The sequence below is a fragment of the Helianthus annuus genome, chromosome 7 (genome assembly GCF_002127325.2).
Source record: "Helianthus annuus cultivar XRQ/B chromosome 7, HanXRQr2.0-SUNRISE, whole genome shotgun sequence".
Lineage (NCBI taxonomy): Eukaryota > Viridiplantae > Streptophyta > Magnoliopsida > Asterales > Asteraceae > Helianthus > Helianthus annuus.
Window position 1 is genome coordinate 85,629,159 of NC_035439.2, and position 24,734 is coordinate 85,653,892.

The 24,734-nt window shown below is 36.4% G+C and overlaps 1 non-coding gene and 1 pseudogene across 1 annotated transcript; both read left to right on the top strand.

The window, feature by feature from the left end:
- Positions 1-20,086: 20,086 nt before the first annotated feature.
- LOC118480803 lies at positions 20,087-20,191 on the top strand. Its single transcript, XR_004863781.1, has one exon. It is a non-coding gene; the product is annotated as a small nucleolar RNA Z103 (small nucleolar RNA).
- Positions 20,192-20,650: 459 nt separating this feature from the next.
- On the top strand, positions 20,651-20,756 carry LOC118480805 (annotated as a pseudogene).
- Positions 20,757-24,734: the final 3,978 nt, after the last annotated feature.

Below are 24,734 nucleotides of genomic sequence, written 5' to 3' on the forward strand. Positions count from 1 at the left end.
ACTCCAAGAATACTTCTCGTCTTTTTGAACTTGATATGTGCTAGTGGCTTTGTTAGAATGTTTGCTGCTCATTTCTTGATAAGTGCTTGACTTCAACTTGGTTCTTTTTGACACATTCTCGAATAAAATGATATCGGGTATATGTATACTTACTTCTGCCTGTAACACAGGATTCTTAGTGAGAGCTTAAGCGAATTTGTTGCCGGCCCGAATAGTCCCCCTATTTCGATTCTAACCCGTTATCTCGTTTAGCAAGTCTTGAGGCCATATTGCTTGACAAGCGCCCGTTGTTGCCGCCATAAATTTTGCTTCACATGAAGATAATGCCACGTTAGCCTGTTTTTGTAAGCACCAAATAATAGGTGAAGACCTAAATAACATGATCGGTTGTACAACCAATCAAGCATAAGTAACTTTAAATAACAAAAAAAAATGAATTTTTATAGGTTTAAAAGACATCAACATAGTAATTCTAAGGAAGTAAAGAAAAGGCGTTTAAATCAGAGTAACCTAATTCATACGAAGTTAAATTGGTTCACTTAGAAGTTTAATTTAAACAACTATAAATAATTGCATAAATTTAATATGACATATTTTGAAAAATGTTGTTAATCCCACGACCAGGTTTTGGTACAAACCATAACCTAAACCGTTTGCTACAATTTAAAATTTTTGGAATTGCCCAGCCAAAAATAACAAAATAAATCGACCGTAAAACTAAATCAATGACCATTTTCTCGCTTTCTACTCGAACCATAGACACCGTGATTGGTCCACATTGAAAAACAAAAAGAAAACAACCAAGGAGAACGCTGAAATCACGTGTTGGTTTTGAGATCTATTGTAAACTACTAAACCCTAGTCATTCTCTATATAAACACTCTCATACCTCTTCTCATCATTCACTAACGCCCGCGATCTTTCATCTGTCCGTCCTTGTTTTTGAATATTACACCCCGACCCGCTACAGAATGGTACATGGTATGATTGATAGTCCAAAGATTATAACAGCTATTATAAATTTATAATATTTAAAGCATCATATAAAAAGCTATTACATATAACATAGATTTCAAATGTCCATATAATAATCCAAATTCATGAAAAGATAACAAAAGCCAGTTTATTAATAAGGCAACCCTAAGTGTCTTCAACTCGGTTTCGCTCACACTTGTGTACCTGTATCATACGTAAAAGAGTGGCTCACACTTGATAAATAGATTCAGTTTTAAATTAAAAATGTATTTGTATTATTGTTTTTAAAACATTATTTATTAACATGCAATACCAAATGTGAAATTACATCTTACAATATAACAAGGAACACCACATCACCACATATACCATAAGCAACGCAACATAACAATAACAGTAACAATAGACACATTGAGATTCAAGCCCTGGAGGGAGAATCTAATGTTGTTGGTGAAACTAAGTTCAATCCATGGCCATGGGGAACCGGACAGCATGGATCCACAATAGAAACATGTAACACAAAGCGAGTAACACATAGATGCTAGTATAGAGAAACAATCGGATATAGCAACATGTAACACGTAGCAACACATCGAATTGCATGTTATCAATTTAAATAATATATTAAAAAATCAAACATGAGATACACCCCAATAAGAGTTAATGGCAAAAATGGGAAAAGAGAATCGAATACACTCACTTGTTACGTTTGTGACAACCCGACTTTCCAAGGTCTTTCCCCGACACGTTACTTACTTCATAAACTGTGTTTTCATTATCTGTTACGTGGAAAAATGTGCACCTTTGCTTGATAGTTATAAATTATATGTTTATTTGGATAATTCAATATTTAATTAAAAGCTTTAGTTATGAGACTTTCGCCATCATCAGCACTTCGACGAAACAATGGGGTTTCGTCACTCCCTTGTGCGACGAAACATTGGAAGTCCAGTGGGGTTTCGTCGGGAACAGGCTCCGGCCCAAGGGTGTTTCGCCGGCCCAACTGTTATCATGATATAAAACCCTATGACCAGTTACGTGAAAACATTTAGAACCCTAGAACTCTCTCTGTGTGCGACGGCAGAAGGAACCGCTGAGCATTCTTTTCTATCTCGATTCATCTAACTTTTTCGGTACTACGGTTAGCGTTCTATCACACTTCATCGTTGTTTAATGTTTGTTTGTAATGCATGCAGTTCATTGTAATCTCATGATTGTTTGTGAAAGTAGGGTTTTATGAGATACTATAACTGTATGTGTGATTAGTTAGGGTTGGATAGAGTTGAATAATTGTATTAACAAAGCAAATTAGATTCGGTATAAAGGGAATTCGGTGTTTCGTATTCGCGCACGATTTACTACATGGATCTAAGGATCCTGTTGCTATGTGTATATGATCCTATTGCTATGAATACATGAATCTGTTGTTATGTGTATACGATGATAATTGGGTAAACGGTTACGGTATGATCGAGATTATGGCACAATACGTGATGATTGGTTAGGATACTCATGATTAAGCGATAGTTGCACACCATTGATTGACATGATTAGGATTAAGGAACATGAAACTGCTGGTGAATGTGATAACTGCCGTTCGATCTCGTGATCCATCAGAAAGTTTGTAACTGTTGTTAAGTGATGTTTCGTCACCTGGTAGACGACGAAACTCAGGGGGTTACCTCGTGCATGAACGCGGCGAAAGGTGGGAAGGTTTCGTCGACCTGGCTTTGACGAAACTTGGGATGTTTCGTCTAAGGAGCTTTCGTCGACATGGGTTATGGGAATCATGGAGTTTCGTCGTTAGGGTAAACAGCAGGACGTACTAGGTTGACTCTATTGATGGATGGTTATGAATATGTTAATAAAATATGCTAATTGTGAACTAAGTTGACTTTTGTGTTGGATGCCTATGATCATATTAATTAAACAATGATATTTAATGTTAATAATACCTACTGTTGATGATGCCTACTGATATGATATTACTGTTAATGACGTTCACTATTAATGATGTTTAGTTATGAACAAGTGACATAAGTAGGCTTTTACATCTAGCACCCTTAACTGTTAAGCAATATTGCGGAACATACATATGATCTGTGGACTTGTTAGAGTCATGTAACTGTTGTGTGTTATTCGGAAACTGTTACTTGAATGCATGCTACGAATACAAATGTAAACTTGTACGTTGTGAACGCAAACTGATTATGTGAACGTGAACACCATAGGCTTCGATTAACTGAGTGTGAACAAGAATAGTGTGAGCAAGTAATTAATCAAACCAAGCAAACCAAGGTGAGTTCACTACTCTTTTCCAAGCATGCATCTCGGGAAGGGATATCGGGTAACGTTCCAGGGAGGAATGCAGGTTAATGGGATGTTGGTTATTACTCAGTTTTTATCATATAAGACCCCTTACATCTACCGATTGTTGCCGGTAAGGCAAGGAGGTATTTAGTTGATAGCGCTATTAGGTTTGGCACCCTCACACCGGGCCGGAATGGACGGGCGTGAACTATTTACCTTGACCACGTGACTAATGCTTTGTTAGAGGCATTGGGGTTTGGACAAACACATCTAGTAGCCACATACGGTAATCGAGTTAATAACATCATCAAAACATAATGTTGAACTGTTTTAAACACACATCTGGTAACTAAACGCGTTAATAAAACTTTGAACTCACCAACGTCGTCTAACACACTTGTCTGGATGCTTGCAGGTCGTTAGAATCTGGATTATGGACTTACTATCTGGGAGTGCCGGAGTGGTCATGGATCGAGACTCTTGGATACTTGCGTTACTGATTATGAACTCATGTTTTGAAACAATTAACTTACAGTTCACATTATGCTTCCGCTGGATATATACTTTGATTTAAACTTCCGAATTGAATTTATATTTTGAAATGAAGGGATTGTTTTATCTAAATATTATTATGAGTAGTTCAATGTGATTAGTGGCTTGGATCCTGGTACATCACACATCCCGTGGCGATTCCGCAGGTGGTATTTTGGAGGTGTGACAGTTTGGTATCAGAGCCACTGGTTATAGTGAACTAGGTTTTAAAACGTTTTGTAAAACCAGACTATAACCGAACACCTTCGAAAATCGATCATGACACTCAGCTCCAGATTGCAAGGTTCGTTTTCTGTTTACTTTATGCATTACCTGTTTAGTAGTCACACACCCACAGCTTGCATGAAACGATATATTAGATACTATGGTGATATGATAGTGTGACACCACTCTTGGACTACTATGATTCTTAGTCCTGTCATACCTTCTGTTTGCTACTTGAATGCGGGGGAAACTTTTAGCGCGAGTTAAAAGGCGCTGAGATGAGCATGCAAATTGCCTTAATATTATGGGTGCACACATAATAATAACATGAGGTGCATGTAAGTCCCAGTGAGGCTTAACGAGTGCGAGAAGGGTTCTGCCCTATTGTGTGTAAACTTGGTAGTTGTAAATATCAACATGAGACTTGACTTTTACCTCATCTTGACACCTAAATTTGTTCCCTCTCCTTATATAGAAACATGAGTGGACGAGGTCATGGACGTGGTCACATCGCAATGACCCAAGCTGAGCTGACAAACTTAATCAACACACGTGTGGCTGAGGCTTTGGCAGCCTACCAAGCTGGTACGAAATGTGCCAAACACTCTTTAATCTTGTGTCGCGTACACAACTCTTACCCCTGTAATATGTTTTCTTTCGTCCAATAGGTCAGCAAAACCAAAACAATCCACCTGCCTATACGTTCAAGATGTTCATGGATTGTAAGCCACAGACCTTCAATGGGACTGAAGGGGCTGTAGGACTTCTGCGATGGTTCGAGAAGGCAGAATCAGTGTTTGTGATGTGTAACTGTCCTGCTGGGGACAGAGTGAAGTATGCTACGGGCACACTCGAAGGTGGTGCCCTGACATGGTGGAATGCCCAGGTCCAGCTGTTGGGCATCGAGGTGGCAAATGCCACTACTTGGGACGATTTTAAGGAGCTGATGAGGGAGGAGTATTGTCCTCGTGATGAAATACAGAAGCTTGAGAATGAATACTATGATCTGAAGATGGTGGGATTTGAGATTGAGGCGTACGCGAAACGGTCACAAGAGTTGGCGATCATGTGCCCGAACTTGTCCCGACCTCCGCATCGAAGAATAGAATTGTTTACCAAGGGATTAGCCCCACGGGTGAAGGGTTTGGTTACTGCAGCGAACCTCAACAACTTAACTCAGATTGTTCGTTTGGCTCACAAAATCACCGATCAGGAGGTGGAGAGTGGTTCTTTACCACCGCGTGTTTCTGCCACTACTACTGCTACAACCACCGCTACTACGCCTGCTAGTGATAACAAGCGGAAATGGAATGACGCTGACAAGTCAACCAGTGTCAGCCAATCTCAGAAAAGGCCTGACAACAGCAACAACCGCAGTTTCAGTCAGTCGTATTCAGTTAATCAAGGACAGGGTAGCAATCAGAATCAGAGCACTTATGTTGGGAAGAAGCCACAGTGCAACAAGTGTGGCTATCATCATTACGGGCAGTGTGTCCGGGCTTGTCGAAGGTGCGAGAAAGTGGGCCATGAGGCCAAAGACTGTAGAGCCCCATAGCCAAAGCATCAGCAGCAGCAAAATCAGCAGTATCAGTGACAGCAAAGGCAACAACCCCAGCAGAATCAAGGCTTTAAGAAAGGGTGTTATCAGTGTGGGGATGAGGGCCACTTTATGCGGGATTGCCCTCAGATAAATCAGAATGCCAACGACAACAACCGCCAGAATAACAACAACAATGTTGGAAACAACAACGACAACAATGGGGGCAACGGTGCTCGTGGAAGGGTATTCACGATCGGGGCTGGGGATGCTAGGAACGACAGCAATGTCGTGACTGGTACATTTTCTCTAAACAATCTTATTGCTTCTGTGTTATTTGATTCCGGTGCCGATTGGAGTTATGTGTCCCTAGAGTTTAGTCAGCGACTAGGGTTAACTCCCACACCTTTAGAGGTTAAGCAAGTAGTAGAACTAGCTGATGGTAAAACAATAGAAGCTTCGCACGTCCTTTTTGGGTGTAAACTAGATCTCGTGGGTCAAGTGTTTGATATTGATCTCCTTCCTGTTACCCTCGGTAGTTTTGATATAGTAGTTGGTATGGATTGGTTGTCTAAGCACCAAGCTGAAATTCTGTGTAAGGAAAAGATTGTGCGTATCCCTATACCTGAAAGAGAGCCATTGTTGGTTCAGGGGCATCGCAGTGGTGCGATGGTTGGTGTTATTTCAGCTATGCAAGCGCAAAAATGTCTACGAAAGGGGTATCCTTCTATTTTGGCACTTGTTACTGATACTCTGTCAAGAGAAAGAAAGATCGAGGATCTGCCAGTAGTACGTGAATTCGCCGATGTGTTCCCTGAGGAGCTTCCTGGTTTACCTCCTCACCGTCAAGTAGAATTTCAGATTGACCTTGCACCAGGAGCAGCTCCAATTGCTCATGCTCCTTACCGTTTAGCACATGGAGAATTGCAGGAACTGTCTAACCAGCTGCAAGAATTATTGGACAGAGGTTTTATTCGACCCAGTTCTTCGCCTTAGGGAGCCCCAGTTTTATTTGTAAAGAAGAAAGACGGGTCCTTTCGCATGTGCATTGATTATCGGGAACTCAACAAGGTACTATCAAGAACCGTTATCCATTGCCACGCATCGTCGAATTGTTTGACCAGTTGCAAGGGTCAAGTTTTTATTCGAAGATCGACTTGAGATCGGGCTATCATCAGGTGAGAGTCCGAGAGGAGGATGTTCCGAAAACGGCTTTTCGAACGCGCTATGGGCACTTTGAGTTTTTGGTTATGCCGTTTGGATTGACGAATGCACCAGCGGTCTTCATGGATCTTATGAACCGTGTATGCAAACCGTATCTCGACGATTTCGTTATAGTATTCATCGACGACATTCTGATCTACTCGAAGAGCAAGGAAGATCACGAGCGGCACGTGCGTATTATTTTGGAACTCCTGAGGAAGGAGAAACTTTACGCAAAGTTTTCTAAGTGTGACTTCTGGATTCGGGAGGTACATTTTCTTGGGCACATTGTTAATGAATTGGGGATACACGTGGATCCTTCAAAGGTTGATGCTGTTAGGAATTGGGCGGCACCAAAGAATCCTTTGGAGGTGCGACAATTCCTTGGTCTCGCTGGGTATTATCGTAGATTTATTAAAGACTTTTCGAAGATGGCTCAACCTCTTACCTAGTTGACACAGAATGGTGTTGTGTATTCATGGGGAGCGAAATAAAAGGATGCTTTCCAACTTTTGAAACAGAAACTCTGCAGCGCACCGATCTTGTCTCTACCTAAAGGTACTGAAGATTTCGCAGTATATTGTGATGCATCTATTCAGGGTCTCGGCTGCGTGTTGATGCAACGCAACAAGGTGATAGCTTACGCCTCTCGCCAATTGAAGGTTCACGAGAGGAATTATAAGACACACGATTTGGAGTTGGGAGCTGTAGTATTTGCGCTCAAAATCTGGAGGCATTACCTGTACGGTACTAAATACACTATTTATACCGACCACAGGAGCCTTCAGCATATTTTCGACCAGAAGGATTTGAATATGCGAACGCGTCGCTGGGTAGAACTTTTGAACGATTATGATTGTGCAATCAAGTATCATCCAGGAAAGGCCAACGTTGTAGCTGACGCACTTAGCAGAAAGGAATCGAAACCAAAGCGTGTTCGCGCTCTGCAGCTCACCATTCATTCTAACCTACCTGATCAGATACATTCTGCCCAAACCGAAGCGTTAAAAGAGGAAAACATCAAAGCAGAATACTTAAGGGGCATGGAAAAGCAACTTGTAAAGAGATTGGATGGTATTTACTACTTCATGGAGCGTGTTTGGATTCCTTTGTTTGGTGACCTTAGAGAACTTGTGATGGATGAAGCGCACAAGTCTCGAACTCCGTACATCCAGGTTCGGATAAGATGTATCAGGACCTCAAAATCATGTATTGGTGGCCGAAGATGAAAGCTCACATCGCAACTTACATCAGTAAATGTCTAACCTGCTCGAAAGTTAAAGTGGAATACCAGAAGCCGTCGGGATTGCTGCAACAACCGAAAATACCCATGTGGAAATGGGAACAAATTGCTATGAATTTTGTCACCGGATTACCTAGAACTCAAAACGGAAATGACACAATTTGGGTAATAGTGGATCGTCTCACGAAGTCGGCGCACTTTCTAGCAATCAAGGAAACAGATAAGTTCTCGCAACTAGCTGTTATCTATCTCAAGGAAGTGGTTTCTAGGCACGGAGTGCCTACGTCTATTATTTCTGACCGTGACCCGCGTTTCGTTTCAGCTTTTTGGCAGTCGATGCACAAATCGTTTGGTTCACAACTCAACATGAGTACTGCTTATCACCCACAGACGGATGGTCAAAGTGAACGAACCATCCAGACGCTAGAAGACATGCTGCGGGCGTGTGTTATCGATTTTGGCAAGGGTTGGGAGAAACACTTGCCTTTGGTGGAGTTTTCTTACAATAATAGCTACCATACCAGCATTCAGGCAGCTCCATTCGAGGCGTTGTACGGACGAAAGTGTCGTTCACCTCTCTGTTGGGCTGAGGTGGGCGACAGCCAGGTCACATGCCCTGAACTTGTGTTGGAAACTTCAGAAAAGATTGTGCAGATCAGGAACCGTATGGCAGCAGCGCGCGACCGTCAGAAAAGCTACGCTGATAAGCGTAGGAAACCTTTGGAATTCGAAGTTAATGATCGCGTTATGTTGAAGGTCTTGCCCTGGAAGGGTGTGGTGCGTTTTGGGAAACGCGGCAAGTTAAACCCTCACTATGTAGGGCCATTCAAAATTCTAGATCGGATTGGTAAAGTGGCCTACAGGTTGGAGTTACCTGCTGAGTTGGGTAACGTCCATGACACTACTAGAAAATCTGAAACTTCTTACACCAGTTTTCGTAGGAAATGCGTCATAAAACAGGCTTTCCTACGCATTTATGACAAACACCTGATGTAGGAAAACACCTCGTAGGAAACCCGTTTTCAACGCATTTCCTACGCAACTTTCTACACATTTCCTACAAAACTAGTACGTCACAAATTGCTACGAATCTCCTACAATATATATTAATTATTATTTTTTAGGATTTATTTTTTTAGCTACACATTTCCTACCAAAAAAAAAAACAAATTTTAATACAACATTATTTGTGACCCATTTCCGACAAATAAATTAAAAGTGTTCTTACAAATTTCCAACACAAAAAACAAAAATTTTAAATAAAAATCACAGAATTTGGTAAAACTAAGTATTTTTGTGACCCAATTTTGACAAATAAATAAGAATTGTTGTTACAAATTTATGAGGAAACTGAGTATTTTTTGTGACAAAATTCCGACAAATAAATAAGAAGTGTTGTTACAAATTTATGAGGAAACTGAGTATTGTTTGTAACGGTTTTTTTGACGAAACTGGAGTATGGTTTGTGACAAATTTATGACAAAATAAAGAAAAAAAGTCTACTTTTTTTGACTGTCCCACAAAAGCTTTTTATTAACATCAACAGAAGTTCATAAAAAATATGAACATCAACAGAGGTTCCAATCAATTATAAAACCAAACTAAAGCAAAATCCATTCAAAATCACTTGATTCCCAAACAAACTTCAATTACACAACTACCACTAACAAACCTCTACACAACCTAACCAACTATTTAGTGTTTGCCAGGCCCTTTTTACCAAAAAAAAAAAAAAAAAAAAAAAAAAAAAAAAAAAAAAAACCCAACTATTCCAAACCCTAACCACCAAAACATACAGCGTATGCCCCTGCCTCTTCAACGCATAAACATCCATGGCAGTAACAGTCTTCCTCCTTGCATGCTCCGCGTACGTAACCGTGTCTCTTATCACATTCTCCAAGAATATCTTCAACACGACACGTGTCTCTTCATAAATCAGACCGTATTAAAGCTTCACGCCACCACGTCGTGCAAGCCGGCGGATTGCCGGCTTCGTAATTCCCTGAATGTTGTCCGGAAGAACCTTACGGTGTCGTTTTGCTCCTCATTTTCCCAATCATTAGCCTCTTTTTCCTCTTCCAGACATTTTCTCTCTCTAGGAACCAACTGTTGTGTGGGTTATTTTTTTGTTTATATAATTGTAGCTTTATGTTTTGTGCTTTTAGTGAGTATTTTTAAGCCGTTGGATTGGATTGTGGACAACCGTACGATCTTAATCCATGTGATGAATATAGAACCTTCTTATTGGCTAATTAGGAATGTGTGATGTGCACGTTAAAGTAAAAGAATGAGTTTTCCTCTTCTTATTAACTTGCTAGAAATGTAATCACAAATCAAGTCTTTCATTTATTTTTATATAAAATTACGTTTTTTTAATAATGGAATAATGGATTTTAATAATCCAAACTTTTAGTTATTGGCCGGAAACGGTCCCAACTTCAAAAATAACCGGTAGTGGTCCCAACTTTTCATATATTGTAAACTAATGGACTTTACTAAACCGAAAAGGATAAAGAGACAAAAAGAAATTAAGGTTATTTTTAGTAAAAGTCCATTTGTTTACAATATGTGAAAAGTTGGGACTACCGCCAGTTATTTTTGAAGTTGGGACCGTTGTCAGCCAACGACTAAAAGTTTGATTATTCCTTTAATAATATATGATTTCTTACTTTTTTATTTTTATGAACTTATCATGTATTGAAAAAAGGTTTGGATTGAGAACATGAAGCTAACTAATAGTTAATTAGTACGAATTGGTAACCAAACCGATCATTTAGGCTATAGGGTGTGATCACGATCCTTATGATCATCATGACCGTCCACATCAGCGTCATGTTACCCACTTCTAATTCATCATCCAAAACAACTACCCTAAGGGTCTGTTTGGTATGACGTAATGGAATAGACGGGTGAATGGAATGTACGAGGTAATGAAATGGATCATTACCATTCCATATCTTGTTTGAAAACGAAGCCAAATATATCATAATATATTAATGTCGAGACATAACTCGAGTCCGGCGTTGTCAGTATTTTGTCCGGTGTCAGTTCGTTATCGTTTAATGCTCAGCAGATTTCCCGAAAATCATCATACGCGCACTGTAAAGTCATATAGACGTTCCTTGGCATTCCAATAGCCTAATTAAGTTAATTCGTGCCTTAAACATTATTTATTATCACATTAAACGTTTGTTAATAGCGTAACTAAGAGGCGTTAATTACCGGTTGTCACACTATGTGATAAAATCACTTATTTGTGAGGAACTTGGTTTTTGGATGCATGTAGTGAGGGCAAGTACATGAACACGCTAGTACCATGTGATGATGACCACCATTACCGCCGTCGAACTAACCCACCACCACATCCACCCATTCGCCGTCGAACTAACCCACCACCACATCCACCCATTCGCCGTCGAACTAACCCACCACCACATCCACCCATTACCGCCGTCGAACTAACCCATCAACTGCCGTCACCGCACCTAAAGGACATAACGTGCAACATTTTCAAACATTTAAATATTTTTTCAATTCAAGTTTAAATTTAGAAGGTTAAAGTATGGGTTGTTAAGCCATGTGTAAAACTAGTTAAATATTTAAATATGGTAAGTTGCTACACATTTCCTACGCAATAAATTTTCCATCACAAATGCGTAGCAAGTTGCTACACATTTCCTACGCAATAATTAATAATAATGCTGATTAAACATTAAAATATAATCTAAGTATAATAACAAATATTTCGTCATAAATGCGTAGCAAGTTGCTACACATTTCCTACGCAATAAATTTTCCATCACAAATGCGTAGCAAATTGCTACACATTTCCTACGCAATAATTAATAATAATGTTAATTAAACATTAAAATGCATCCGTCGTAAATGCGTAGCAAGTTGCTACACATTTCCTACGGATGAATGAAAATGAGATGAATGAAAGGATAGGGTGTATTTTCATCCGCTGATTTAAAAGGATGTGAGTAATGGATCACCCTAGGATTGTGATCCATGTGATGGCTGACCAAGCATTTTGATTGGCTCACGTGTTTTACCACATATGAAGGCAGGTTCCATTATCCAAAATTATAAATATTAAAACTAAATTATGATAAGATAATTAGAAGAAATAATAATATTGCTGATTAAACCTTAAAATATAATCTAAATATAATAATAAATATTTCGTCATAAATGCGTAGCAAGTTGCTACACATTTCCTACGCAATAATTAAGAATATTATTAGTTAAGCTTTTTCCGTAGGAAATGCGTAGTAAATGTGTCAGAATTTGCGACGCATTTTTTTGCGTAGAAAATTTTCGTCATAAATGTGTAGGAAACGATATTATTTCTCACAGATTTATGACGCAACTGTCAATTAATTAGGGTTTTCTTATTTTTCATCACAAATTTGTAAGAAACGATGTTATTTTCCCTTATTTATTTGGTAATATAAATATTTATTCGGTAAAGAATAATAATTAACCTTTTCTAGGTTATTTCTGACAGATTTGTGACGCAACTGTCAATTAATTAGGGTTTTCTTGTTTTTCGTCATGGATGCATCGAAAATTTGTAAAAAAATCATGAAATTTTTTTTTGTAGGAAATTCGTCATAAAGGTGTTGTAATCTGTGACGAAAAAAATTGTGTAGGAAATTTCTGTAGCAAATTGTCCCCTTTTCTAGTAGTGTGATGTGTTCCATGTGTTGCAGTTAAAGAAGTGTTTGTCTGATGTAACACTGGTGGTACCATTTCAAGAGCTGAAGATAAACGACAAGTTGCAGTTTGTCGAGGAACCAATAGAAATTATGGACCGGGAGGTTAAGGTCCGTAAGCACAGCCGTATTCCGGTTGTGAAAGTTCGCTGGAACTCAAGACGTGGACCGGGGTTCACGTCGGAACATGAGGATCAGATGAAGCTCAAGTACCCACATTTATTCCCAAAGGACAAGTCCAAGCCGGGCAAGTCTAGATCGAACGCAACTAGTGAATTTCGGGACGAAATTCTCATTCAAGTTGGGGATGATGTGGCACCCGTGGATAACACTCAGTCAACCTGATTTAATGCCATATTGTTTTGGATTGCTTATCAAATTTCGAGACGAAATTTCTTTCAAGTTGGGGATGATGTGACAACCCGACTTTCCAAGGTCTTTCCCCGACACGTTACTTACTTCATAAACTGTGTTTTCATTATATGTTACGTGGAAAAATGTGCACCTTTGCTTGATAGTTATAAATTATATGTTTATTTGGATAATTCAATATTTAATTAAAAGCTTTAGTTATGAGTCTTTCGCCATCATCAGCACTTCGACGAAACAATGGGCTTTCGTCACTCCCTTGTGCGACGAAACACTGGAAGTCCAGTGGGGTTTCGTCGGGAATGGACTCTGGCCCAAGGGTGTTTCGCCGGCCCAACTGTTATCATGATATAAAACCCTATGACCAGTTACGTGAAAACATTTAGAACCCTAGAACTCTCTATGTGTGCGACGGCAGAAGGAACCGCTGAGCATTCTTTTCCATCTCGATTCATCTAACTTTTTCGGTACTACGGTTAGCGTTCTATCACACTTCATCGTTGTTTAATGTTTGTTTGTAATGCATGCAGTTCATTGTAATCTCATGATTGTTTGTGAAAGTAGGGTTTTATGAGATACTATAATTGTATGTGTGATTAGTTAGGGTTGGATAGAGTTGAATAATTGTATTAACTAAGCAAATTAGATTTGGTATAAAGGGAATTCGGTGTTTCGTATTCGCGCACGATTTACTACATGGATCTAAGGATCCTGTTGCTATGTGTATATGATCCTATTGCTATGAATACATGAATCTGTTGTTATGTGTATATGATGATAATTGGGTAAACGGTTACGGAATGATCGAGATTATGGCACAATACGTGATGATTGGTTAGGATACTCATGATCAAGCGATAGTTACACACCATTGATTGACATGATTAGGATTAAGGAACATGAAACTGCTGGTGAATGTGATAACTGCCGTTCGATCTCGTGATCCATCAGGAAGTTTGTAACTGTTGTTAAGTGATGTTTCGTCACCTGGTAGACGACGAAACTCCGTGGGGTTAGCTCGTGCATGAACGCGGCGAAAGGTGGGAAGGTTTCGTCGACCTGGCTTTGACGAAACTTGGGATGTTTCGTCTAAGGAGCTTTCGTCGACATGGGTTATGGGAATCATGGAGTTTCGTCGTTAGGGTAAACAGCAGGATGTACTAGGTTAACTCTATTGATGGATGGTTATGAATATGTTAATAAAACATGCTAAGTGTGAACTAAGTTGACTTTTGTGTTGGATGACTATGATCATATTAATTAAACAATGATATCTAATGTTAATAATACCTACTGTTGATGATGCCTACTGATATGATATTACTGTTAATGACGTTCACTATTAACGATATTTACTTATGAACAAGTGACATAAGTAGGCTTTTACATCTAGCACCCTTAACTGTTAAGCAATATTGCGGAACATACATATGATCTGTGGACTTGTTAGAGTCATGTAACTGTTGTGTGTTATTCGGAAACTGTTACTTGAATGCATGCTACGAATACAAATGTAAAGTTGTACGTTGTGAACTCAAACTGATTATGTGAACGTGAACACCATAGGCTTAGATTAACTGAGTGTGAACAAGAATAGTGTGAGCAAGTAATTAATCAAACCGAGCAAACCAAGGTGAGTTCACTGCTCTTTTCCAAGCATGCATCTCGTGAAGGGGTATCGGGTAACGTTCCAGGTAGGGGCGTGAATTTTCGACACGACACGAAAACCCGACATGAACCTAACACGACTTTTTTGGGTTTGGGTTTACCCTAAACGGGTTCGGGTCAGTTTCAGGTCGAACCCGCGAACCCGTTTCGCTAAACAGGTCAGGTTCCGGTCAAAAACCCGTCGCGGGTTAACCCATTTATTTTATATAACTACATAAGATCGCATATGGTAATCGAGTTAATAACATCATCAAAACATAATGTTGAACTGTTTTAAACACACATCTGGTAACTAAACGCTTTAATAAAACTTTGAACTCACCAGCGTCGACTGACACACTTGTATGCATGCTTGCAGGTCGTTAGAATCTGGATTATGGACTTGCTATCTGGGAGTGCTGGAGTGGTCATGGATCGAGACTCTTAGATACTTGCGTGCGTTACTGATTATGAACTCATGTTTTGAAATAATTAACTTACAGTTTACATTATGCTTCCGCTGGATATATACTTTGATTTAAACTTACGAATTGAATTTATATTTTGAAATGAAGGGATTGTTTTATCTAAATATTATTATGCGTAGTTCAATGTGATTTGTGGCTTGGATCCTGGTACGTTACACATCCCGCGGCGATTCCACAGGTGGTATTTTGGGGGTGTGACAGCGATCCTATTTAATCTTGTTTAAAAACATCGCATGTCTTGGAAATTCTTCAAAAGATGGAAAATCACCCTAATATTCGAATAATAAAATACTAAGTATCAAATAACAAAAATAACCTAAATAATATGTAACATAATATATATTCTTTATAAACCATTAATTACTTATACATATTTCTAAACCTAACATTAAAATAATTGATATATGATAAAATTCAAACTCAATGAACAGTGTTGATTTATTATTATAATTATAATTATAATTGTATACTAATAATAGATAAACTGAATGAGATATATGATAAAATTCAAACTCAATGAACAGTGTTGATTTATTATTAAATTATAATTATAATTGTATACTAATAATAGATAAACTGAATGAACAGTACATTTGTTTTATTGATTTCCTTTTTTATTTTTATGTGTTATTTAGTGGTTTTTTACATGTGTTATGTGGTTAGGGATGACAATCAAACCCGAACCCGCTGGGTAAACCCGAAATCCACCACATTTTGGACGGGTTTGGGGTCGGTTAATCGGGTTTGGGACGGGTTTGGTAATAGTTTTTATTTTTTTCGCGGGTTTGAGATTTAGTGATATACCCGTTTACCCGACCCAATTACCCGATAAAGTGTACCCGTTTACCTGATTGTATATCCGATATAATTCCTTTTATATTATTAAATATGTATATATACGATACATCCATTTTTTACACATATAGGTATTCAATTCCGTATACATTGTAGTTATTTGATATATATTTTTATAATGACAATACAAAATGTAACCGGTTAGTAGTTACCCGATAGATACCCAATGGTTTTTGAGATGAGTATACCCAACGAGTAATCTTTTTAAATTAACGGGTTTACCCGAAACCCACGAGTATACCCGATAGGTATTCTATTCCGTATACATTGTAGTTATTTGATATATATTTTTATAATGACAATACAAAATGTAACTGGTTAGTAGTTACCCGATAGATACCTAATGGGTTTTGAGATGAGTATACCCAACGAGTAATCTTTTTAAATTAACAGGTTTACCCGAAACCCGCGAGTATACCCGATACCCAATGGGTATTTACCCGCTAGAAAACCGACGGGTTTTGGGACGGGTTTGGGACAAGCTTATCTAACCGGGTTTGGGTTTGGGATTATCTAAACCCGTCCTAAACCCGACCCATTACCATACCTATATGTGGTTCTTTTATATATCTTATGTAACTTGCGTTTGTTTTTTATCGATGTAATTCACGTACCAGTATTTTTTGATCATATCAAGATTTTTTTTCTCTATGGGTTGCTGTAACGAATGTAGGTGACGTAACAAAACAAACTGATACCGATCAAATTCCCGTCGTGTTGGTATATTTTTGGTCATATCATGATTTTTTTTCTCTATTGGTTGCTATAACGAGTGTCAGTATCGTAATTAAACGAACTGATACTCACCCACCGCGCAACTTACGGATTTAATAACACTAGTTATGTTTAAATGTCTTTTGTGACACATTTAATACACCCACTTTTATAACGTGCTAAAATTAACCTAAACATGAAAATCTAATCTTTAGAAAATTTATGAACTTATACCAAATATATCAAATTTTAAATTTTAGGATCTGATAATATATATATATATATATATATATATAGTGGAGAGTTCAAATGAGAAGAAATTCTTTGTAAGAAGAAAAAAGAAGAAATTTCAACCAATAGGAATGCTTCATTAGACTTCATTTAATATTTGTACTTAATGTAACTATAAGGGTATATTAGTAAACTTACATACATCATTAATTGGTAGTTTCATCTTTAATAACTAACTATATTAAATTTGTAACTTATTTTTCAGATATATATTTTTCACAAAAAATAAAAATAAAAATTCATTTATAGTGTAGGATAAATACGAGGCGTGTAGGATAAATTACGAGTTGTGTAGGATAAATTTCAATATGTGTAGGATAAATTTCGAGATGTGTAGGATAACTTTTGATGTGTGTAGGCAAAAATATTTAGTGTGGATGATTATAGTCTTAATGACTAATTAATTAGTCAAACACAATAATAAATGAGATGAGAAAAAAAAATATTTAATGTTTTACAATTGTACCCTTTTATCTTTTTCTTCTCAATAAAATTTTCTTCTCAAATGAACCTTCCCCTATATATATATATATATATATATATATATATATATATATATATATATATATATATTGTAAATTAAGAAAATGTCAATTCGATTAAAATCACATTTTTTGTAATATTAACCATTTAGTTATTAAAAGCCAAATCTTTAGGATTAATATTTTATTTTCTTAGCAATACAAAATTACCATCCTAGATCATAAAGTCTATGGAGTTTCAAAGTCTTGAGCCCCTCATAAAATCAGAAAATAATGAAGTTCTTGATGTTTAATTAGATTGTTTACATACTTTATATAATTCCTACAAATATATATTATAATTAAAATTCATAACAATTTCAATGGGATTCTAAAAATTCCCATAAATTCAACAAACTAATCTAATATGATGAGGAATAAAACCCCATTATCAATTTAATCAAAACGCAAGCCTAAGATCAAAAGCCCCAATTTTGAATCAACTAAGAACCCTAGAATTGAAGAAATAAATTCGCACAGATTAAGCCCTCTATCATAAAAATTGATAGAGGGGTTTTGTAGAGCTCGAAAATCTAATGAAAATGGGTTTTCAAATCACCTGAATTGATAGAGGCGTTTTGTGATGCTATGGTTCGTATAATGTTGATCTAATTTGGTCTAAAAATAACAAACCCGTTTTGAGATTAGCTAAGCTTTAATGGCTTTCTTGTTTGTGATTTAATAGATTCTTTACGGTGCCATAATGTTTGCTTAGTGATGCAACGATTCATTTTACCTTGAAACCGAAATGGGAGAAGTTGATTCGCAGCTTGAGAGTCAAGAAATCGAAAAGGGTTTAGGTTTAGTTTGGGACTGATGTGCACAGGGAAGAAGAAAGGCTTTCAGTATTCGTTTAAAATGTGTTTATAATTAAATCCATGCTGGCATAGTTACTATGAAGGTTTGTAGCCCCGTTTGACCTTGTCTTTGACCAGAATGGTACCTCTACTTAGGTCAATACTGTGTCAAAATTGCCCCTCCACTATGAAGTTTGATCTAACTTGGTTCAAAGATTACAACTAAGTTAGATGGTCTGCTTAAAAGTCTAACTTAGTTAAATGATTTCTTTTATAACTTTTAACAGAACTAACGGAAACTAACCTAATTTAACTTTAATATGTGTGTGTATATATATATATATATATATATATATAACTTGTAATTAATTATTTTAATTTAATTAATAGCCAAGTACTAAACAAACAAGAATAATAAGATTTCGCTTTTAATTTAAAATATTACGGGTCCGGTTTACATTACAAGTCGGGTTTCGGGGATTCGTTTTTTACATATGTTAGACTGAAAATTATGTTTTTCTCTTTTGAATACAAGAAGCAGGGGCGGACCTAGTGTTTAGGGTGGGTGGGCGGGCGCACCCCTTGAAAATAAAATGTTTAGTGTTATATACGTTAAAATTCCGAGCACACCCCATAAAATTTTGTAGTCGCACCCCTTAAACTTTGACACCATGATAAAGATATGAAGTAAGATAAACAAAAAGTCACCAGAAAATAAAATTTGCAGAGTGTGAAGTAGGAATAGATAAAAGCTTTTGGAGAAGAGAGTATTTAAGTTTTATTTAATTAAAGTAAGGTATTTTGGTAGAAAAGTTTTTACAAAATTGGTGGATTCTCAAACTTTGGATTTTTGCATTATTTTGTCTTCATACATATTTTGTCTTTATATATAATTCCTCGACTTAATCTTTAGGCTTAACTGTACTAAATTGGTTTTCATTTTTCTTTTTTATATATTCCAACAACTCAATCTTTAGGTTTAACTGTATTAAATTGGTTTTCATTTTTCTTTTTCCAATTAAATGTATTCAACTTTTGGAGAAGATGATGATATTCAATTATTTTGGGTTGATTTAGGGAGTGTCATTTCATAACAATCCAAATTGACACTCACTAGATTCAGATATGTGTAACGTAGGGTGATCTAGCTAGTTGTCTACACTAATCATCAAACTTTGAAGGAATAACAATATCTAGTTTTTTTAAGAGTGAATTACAAGTTTTGTCCTTTATCTTTATACCAAATTTCAAGTAGTATCCTTTATCTTTAAAATTGACGAGTTTTGTACTTAGTGTTTCAAAATCTCACATGATTTGTCCTTTGTCCCTAACCCAGTTAATTTTAAATGTTAAGTGTAGGGTAAATTGGTCTTTTCACTTATTTCTTTTAAATTTTGCACCCCATAAAATATATTATATACAAATAGACAGATAACCCATAAAAAATTTTGCACCCCATAAAAACATTTCCTGGTCCGCCACTGACAAGAGGATCTCCAACATATTATTTATACAGATTGGTTTTGTTTTATCTTCCTTTTATTTCTGTAGATTTTAATTTTTTTATGAATTCTTCATCGAAACAGATATTACAAGTGTTCTTCATTTAAAAAAAAAATAATCCCCATTGTTTAAGTTTTTTTATTTCCAATATAAAGGATGATGGATATGATGATTATTTCCCTAGATGATCGAATCTGATATAACTGAGCGTTCATTTTTTGTTTCTTCTTCTGGAGAAAAATCCAAGCCAGAAATCTAATCCGTTACTCTAGGTTTTTAATAAGTATTTGTTCATAATAATACTTTGTAATAAGTTAAACAAGTACATCATAAACTTTAAATATATAATAAGTATTTATATTTATTGGTAATAATATTAAGAAGAAGAAATGTTTTATCCTTTTTTACTTAAAAAAAAATAAAAAATGAAAACTAACATGTGCGTTATGTTATTTCTTACAACTATTATTTAGGATCCGCGTTTTGCGGCGGGACTATAAGTGTGAAAATTGTAAAAAAAAAAAATGAATTGTAACTCTTACTAACAAACCAAAACTTGGTAAAAGTAGGCGAAATGAAATTTGTTTTTGTTGATCGTACTCAAAGCTATGTTAAGTTATACAAAGTTGAATAGTACATTCAACTCGCAAAACCTTTTGTAAAAACTAATAGAGGGAAAATATCAAAGTCCTTGATATTATTTTGAATTGAGATGAATATATGCTTGAAGTGATGATTATTTCCCGAGATGATCTAAGTTGATTATAATGAGCGCATTTATTTAAATTCCCTTTTATAAAAAAGAATCCAAGCCAGAAATCTGAGCAAGACTGTTTTTATTTATGATTGATTTGAAATATTTATGTCTAACTGCAAATTTTTGTTTTGAAATTAAAACAAGAGTTTTTAGATGTTTCTGGAGTATGATTTGAATATTGAATACATCTATAGTGAAGTCTTAATTTAGAAAATCTAATATATTAAAGTTAAGGGCTGGTAATTTCTGAATGTGTTTATGACTTGAGAAATAGGTCTTGCCATGAGAATTGTTGGAAGCAAGGTGTCAATATGAATACAAAGCATTGATATGTAATAAATAGTACTAATATGCAACAACACATTGTATAGTTATATATATCAACATGATTTGATACATATCAGCGTTTTATACTCATATCAGTACTTACTTTTCCATGACTTGATTAAACATGCTTAATAAAATGTACATTATGTTATTTTATTTATTTTTAAAAATAATAAAATTTAGAATGCTAGACTTTATTTCTTCTTGTGTTAATTACCTCGTCTCCCACTTGTTTAACATGATTAAATATGTATTTCCAGCTTTATTATAATTAGAGTTTTCACTAATGTGAATATTCTCAAAAAATAGTCAATGAAATTTAATGGTTTCAAAAGGTGTTGAATAATTCTTAGCTTTTGTTCAAATGTATTAGCTCGTCTTGGCTAGTGTGACTAATCTTGGCTTACTACCTTGATAAAGGTTAAATTTCTATATAACTATTTTGAGAAATTGTTTGGCCGATGTAAGGTTTTTCTTCACTAACTTTAGTTGGGTGGTTTTTATATAAAAAAAGGGTGTTGGTTTTTTTTTAATATTAAATGATAGGATTTGGTTATTTTATTTTGGATATAAGATTTACGGAATATTAACTTGACCAAACCGTACCGGCAGGGCCGGTCCTGAGAATTCATGTACCATGTTTGATCTCGAAAAAACATGCCCTTAGGCATTAACGAAATTAGGTATTGGGCTCACTAAAGGTCTAATCTAATGCCAATGGGCTAGTAACTAATCTAAACCATAAAATAGTTTTGTAAGTGGGCCTATGTTGGTATTTGTATGAATATACCCTATTAATTTGTTTATTTTTACATATACATATCGGAGTTCTTTAAAAAAAATAACGGGCCCTACGAAATATCGGGCCCTGACCAGTGATCCTCCATGCCCACCTTCAGGGCCGGCCATGCATACCTGCGTAAAACCAAACCACAAAATATTAAACCTGGGGTTCGGACTAGTAGATAATGGTTTAGTTTTGGTTTTTTCGGGTAGACTGAACATGTTGGGCTGAACCGAAGATACTGTTGGGCCAGTTTTCAAGTGCAATACTAAATTATGTTGCAAAGTTTACATAATGGTCACTTTGGTGTTAACAATTAGGTTGTCAACTGACTCAGCATATCAATAAGACTTGTTGGAAAAGTACCAAAACAATGCAATTTGTACACTGTTCTAAGAAAAAATATTAAGAGCTGTTTAAATTAACAACTTAAAATAAATCATATTCATCAAAAACAACTTAAACCGAGGGAACTTGCAATGCATATTGCTATCAAACTTGTTGTCAAGAACAAGCTAAGGAACCTCAAAGATGGTGCTTTTTCTTGAAGAAAACTAGCAGGCTGTAGCTTCAAAATGAAGATGAACAGAACTTGATCATGAGCTCGTAGCTTCAAGATGACGATGAACATACGCCAATCAACAATCATAGGCCATAGCAAAGCTATTGGTAGTGTCTAAGGACCGAGGAGGTCCCAAAGAATAGACAAGTTGCTTACATGTAGACCGCTAATAAGATGACAATCAATACATGGTGAAATTTTAAATCTGCCTAAATTTGTACATGATAAATAAAGATGAATAGTTGTTGTCCATGGGTACCTTTTTTGTTTAACTGTTTGTCGGCCCCTCCAGAATTTCTGGCATGACGTACTCTAAACCAATGTACTCATACGCTATATTTTAGTAAAATAAATTTTAAGATTTAATCTTATTTACTCACTTCACATAATCACAATATGTGATTAGGTAAAACTCAAAAGTAGGATTGACAATGAGAAATTAGAACAGAGACAACACTAGATTGAAATACTCACATGTTTATTAGGTCGCCTATATTAGTTATTGATCGAGTTTTTAAATCATGTTTTGGTTTCAACTCCCAAATGGTATTGAAGCTTTGAAACTTCAACCATAAACTTTTAAGTCTTCCGTTACTTTACAAAATTAAAAGAAAAATAGAACCGCTTTTAAGAAACACAAATAATGTTATAATTTTTTTCTTATACATTATGTTTGTTACTTTACATATATTAGCAAACTTATTTCGAATTTTTTCTGAAACGCAAACTTGTATATAACTACACAACCGTTTAGCAAACCTATTTAAAAATATATTAAAAGGTTATATTGTACTTGTGATAGAAGCACATCTAGTGTAGCCTAGTAGCATTTATGCCTCACATGGATTTCAATCGTCAAACAAGGCAACCCATTTGCAAAGAGAAAAAAGTTTGGTGTACTTCTAGACTACTTTCTTCAATCTGACCATAACCTATTTCACTTTCTCTTGTGGCCCTTGTACTCTTCTTTTCAAGATTACGACATCACATCCACACATAAGCAAACGTAGTTCTAAGCACAAATATATTTATTTAGTGGTGGGAGGGCCGATTCAAAGACCGCTAGAATGAGTTTAATCAAAGTTTCATCATCAAAATGTCATGATGTCATGACAGGGTCCGACTTTACATCTGCTTTGATTGGTCCAAATTTCCTTGTTAATGCTTTCATAAGCATATGTGTTTCATGGCACTCGTTGTCCAGAGCGATGCCAAGGGATAGGATACCCCTATGTACCTCTTCTTCCATCTTCAAAATTGCCTTGATGGTCCTAACATACACCCTCCTTCTATTGTCAAAACGCAGGACGAATCACCTGATTGCCAGAGTGTATCTCCACCAAACGATTGTTGGCATTTTTGGCATTTTGGTTAAATTGGCGTTTTTTGTTAAAGATGTTTTTGCAGAAATGGATAGATTGAAGTGATTATGGAAGCGATGTTTCTACGTCGTTTATATAATGATGTTTTTGGCGCGTAATTTAGGAGGGAATTTCTTCTAATAAATGTTAATAACTGAAATTCAGTTAGTGTGTTGTTTCCTCTCCCTGTAATATCCAACGCGTTTTATCACTAATTTTTGGCGTTTTGTTTTTAATGGCGTTTTATTTTTTTGAATGGCGTGTTATCATTTGATGGTATTTTGAATTTGAGCGGTAAAAGCCCTTTTACCCTTAATGAAGCGCGTCCCACATAATAAAATTGATGTTATTTACGAAAACGCCACCATGCAATCTAGTCCATGGATTGTTTTGATCTGACGATCCATAAACGTTCTCTCCGTTCTCACACTTTCCACCCTTTTCTCTAAATCCTGACCATATATATATATATATATATATATATACACATATACTTTCCACCGTTTTCTCTAAATCCTAACCCTATATATATATATATACTAGTCGGGAACCCGCGCGTTGCGGCGGAGTGGACAGTACGGGACAGAAATATAATTCAAAATGAAAAAAAACGTATATAAGTTGTATATATGCAAAAATGTGAATTGAGAGACTGTTGTTTTAAACGGCTTCTATCTCGACTGATGCGGGCTTTCGGTTCTACTTTTCTTGCTTAGGGTGAGCGGGGAGTGAAGTCCCTGAGCGGGAACACCGCCGCCATCAATTCGGGGAGGGGAAGCGGGGTGGGGGAGCGGTGTGTACTCACCGATTGAGAGAGAGGAGAGAGAGAGGGGGTGATTGGCTGTTAATGTGGGTCCACCCTTTTTCCACCAATCATATTTTTTTCTTCTTTTTTTATAAAAAAATAATTGTGTGAGTGTAGTGATGCCAACGTTTGAGTACAAAATGGGGACTTAAGATGGGAGTTGACGTAGCGCGTGCTGATTCGGTGTGTGTAAGAGAGGTCACTCCCCTAA